This window comes from Salvelinus sp. IW2-2015, linkage group LG34 (assembly GCF_002910315.2).
Source record: "Salvelinus sp. IW2-2015 linkage group LG34, ASM291031v2, whole genome shotgun sequence".
In the NCBI taxonomy this organism is placed as follows: domain Eukaryota; kingdom Metazoa; phylum Chordata; class Actinopteri; order Salmoniformes; family Salmonidae; genus Salvelinus; species Salvelinus sp. IW2-2015.
This window is the reverse complement of record NC_036873.1, coordinates 5,183,033-5,186,580: the sequence shown is the minus strand read 5'-3', so window position 1 is coordinate 5,186,580 and position 3,548 is coordinate 5,183,033. Positions and strand designations below refer to the sequence as shown.

The 3,548-nt window shown below is 41.7% G+C and overlaps 1 pseudogene; it reads right to left on the bottom strand.

Moving 5' to 3' along the window:
* LOC111958331 (choline transporter-like protein 1) overlaps window positions 1-3,548 on the bottom strand; it is a 47,072-nt pseudogene that overhangs the window by 28,268 nt on the left and 15,256 nt on the right.

Sequence of the window (3,548 nt, the reverse complement as noted above, 5' to 3'; positions counted from 1 at the left end):
CCAGTGGCACAGAAGGTATTTTGCATGGCAGACAATGCTGCGAACATGAGGCTGTTTGGTCTAAAGTGGAGAATCCTACCCTTCACATCACAACCCATTGGCTGTGCTGCTCATGAGCATTGAATCTGTCCTCAAGGAACATCATGGCACTGAAAACAACGGATAGCCTCTACAAGAGAGCTAAGAAATGGTAGGTATGTGAAGGGTCATCAAGTTATAGCAGCAATCTACCTCACCAAAAAAACGTGAGAAGAATAAGAGCACCACATTGAAGCTGCAGCAACACCATTGGGGTGGTGTTGTCATCATGTTTACAGTCTCCTGGAGGGGAACGAGTCTCTCCAAGACATGCCCATATCACAGTCTGCCGATATGGACAGCCCATCAAGAGGATTACTCCTGGATGATGTATTTTGGGAGAGAGTGGTAAGCAGCCTAAACTCCTGAAACCTATAGCAGTAGCCATGCTCGGATTTGAGAGACAAGCCATCCTGTCTAATGTTCGACTCTGCTGCGATTTAAGAGACATAAATATGTACTGCCTGCCCACTTCACTGTTGCTCCAAGCAGAGGAAACTGACCGCTTCTGAAATATATCAAAAGCGTGAAGACTTCTGCCTGAAGCCCTTACACGCTGCACCATACATGGTTGGACCCCAAGTAAGCTGGCAAGGCAGATCCAGTTGGTGCAGAGATCAACAAGGCCTATGATGTCATCACTACCGTGTTCGGCCACCTTGGCCTGAGGATGAGGGCAAGGTATTGGCAGTCTGGCGAAGTACACTTCCAAGCAAGGGCTATGGATGGAGATGCAATATGGCAGTTCATGTCAACATATCTCATCAGCCACCTGGTGGAAGGGATTGGTGGGACTTTGTGGGATCTGAGGCTCTTTCCCCTGTTGTCTCCATTCATCCTCCAAATCCACCAACATCAGCCGCCTCAGAGCGCAAATGGTCCTTTTTGGGAACACACACCAAAGCACCCAACAGCTGACCAATACAAGGCCATCTGGGCAAATTAGAGGCTTTTAAAGCCTGACAACGATGGATCCTCAACAAAGTTGTAAAGTGACAGTGAGATGAGGCCTCAGTCTGATGTTCAAGCGGTGGACATTGAGGAATGACATGGACAGCCTGAGAGAAGACAACCAAGCTTTAGTCTCTAGACTATCATTTTTACAGATGTATGTTGAAAATGTTTTGGGAATGGTGATGATCATTGGGGATCATTCAATATCCCTTTATTTTGTTGTTCAGTGAAATCATCCCATGTGAAGAGTCACTCATTTAATTAAAGTATCAATTCGTAACTAAAAGTTTTTACATTTCTATTGGAAGGATTTAATCATTTGCAATTATGTCTACTTATGATAAGGTAAAAGGTTTCTGTCTCCATATGATTTGGAAATTACTCCAATCCATCTAAATTAAATGGTATTAATATTAATTTGCATATATTTCTGTTAATTCCCACGGAAAGTTTCCACGTTTCTGAATATTCCCCAAAATGTTTTTGTTGCAGAACAACCTATATTTGTGTGGCCTCGTACATTCTAATGTCTTGATACCCATCCGAAATACACAGCAAAATTGAGTTAATTTATCAAATTGAATGTGCCAGAAAAACAATAAGCTAAATTGATTTTGACTCATATTACCACTTAGGCTACATTACCTGGGACGTGCAAATTCAGGGCTCTAAGCTTACATGTTTTACAAGCAAACACACAATGAAATTATTGTAGAAAGTGTTTTTATGATAAAAACATGACTCCACAGTTTATGAATAAAATATTTTTCGGGTGTTCCATGTTCAATAAGTACAATCAATGTTCCTCTAGTATTTGATCGCATCTGAGACAAATTTTAACTATATTTTATTTGCCTGCTACGTTACATTAAACCATCAGTGTTTCCCTGTCACTGCTTACTTGTGCCTGTCCTATCAGTAGAAAACAGAAGTGCAAATCGTGATCTCTATGATTAATCATCACATCACTAGCAGGATGAAATGAACCAAACAGTCCATACGTACAGTATCCAAACTTTCCATAGTGACGCAAGTCCACTCACTACCTTATTATTTTTCGGKGCATAAAACAATTGGAACAAATCTGTAAAAAAAAAAAATGGTATCCTCGCCAAAAAGGTTTATTTGGACGTAAATATCTTGTTGAACGGGGAAAATAAAGACATGAACAAAAATGTCTGTTTCACAATGTGACAAAGTTGTATTCCATTCTGACCTGTGGTTCCGAGGAAGAGGAACACACCGAGCCAGGATACCCAGAAGAGCATGAGGCTGAGGAAGGTCCAGAAGGGCTGYAGGGCCAGCAGGGGCAGGTGAGTGAACACCTTGCCCGCCACGTGGAACAGGGTGATGGTCAGTGCCACGCGCTTCCTCATGAAGAACAGCAGCAGCAGCAGGATCACCTGAAAATGGGATACAGGATATGAAGTATTCAGRAAGTATTCAGACCCCTTCATTTTTTCCACATTTTCTTACGTTACAGCCCTATTCTAAAATGGATTAAATAAAAAAATCCTCATCAATCTACACACAATACCCCATGGTGACAAAGCGAAAACACGTTTTTAGAAAAGTTTGCAAATTTATATAAAAAAAACTAAAACAGAAACAGAAATACTTATTTACATAAGTATTCAGACACTTTGCTATGAGATTAGAAATTGAACTCAGGTGCATCCTGTTTCCATTGATCATCCTTGAGATGTTTCTACAACTTTATTGGAGATTATTTGGAATGGCACACACCTGTCTATATAAGGTCCCACACTTGACAGTGCAAAAACCAAGCCATGAGGTCGAGAAAATTGTCTGTGGAACTCCAAAACAGGATTGTGTTGAGGCACAGAACTGTGGAAGGGTACCAAAACATTTCTGCAGCATTGAAGGTCCCTAAGAACACAGTGGCTTCCATCATTCTTAAATGGAAAAAGTTTGGAACCACCAAGACTCTTCCTACAGCTGGCCACCCGGCCAAACTGAGCAATCGGGGAGAAGGGCCTTGGTCAAGGAGGTGACCAAGAACCCGATGGTCACTCTGACAGAGCTCCAGAGTTCCTCTGTGGAGAAGGGAGAACCTTCCAGAAGGCAGCGCTCGAGCAAGAAATGAATCAGCATTTCTCTGACTACGTTCCTCCAATTTGAGTCAAACACTTCTGATTCCAGGAGGACATGAGCATGTTGGCTTATCGTTAAGGTGTTTTCCTGATCATCATTTTCACTCGAATAAAGTAGGGGACTTCTGTCAGAGCGTTGCTTTGTGAAGGTGAGCGCGGGTTGTGGGAACTTTATGCTATCTTGGCCAGATGATTCTGCATCTTTGTTGCATTCTTTACATATGATTTTGGCACAGTATTTGAAAATGACACAGCTTTCCTTTCTACAATCAGCTGCAGTTGAAATGTCTCCACACATCAGATTAGTGTTCCGTGTGGGCATTTTTCCTGTGTAAAGACTAGGAAAAAAAAAAAATGACAAAAAAAACGGACAAATACAATTCCATTGTACAGATAACATAG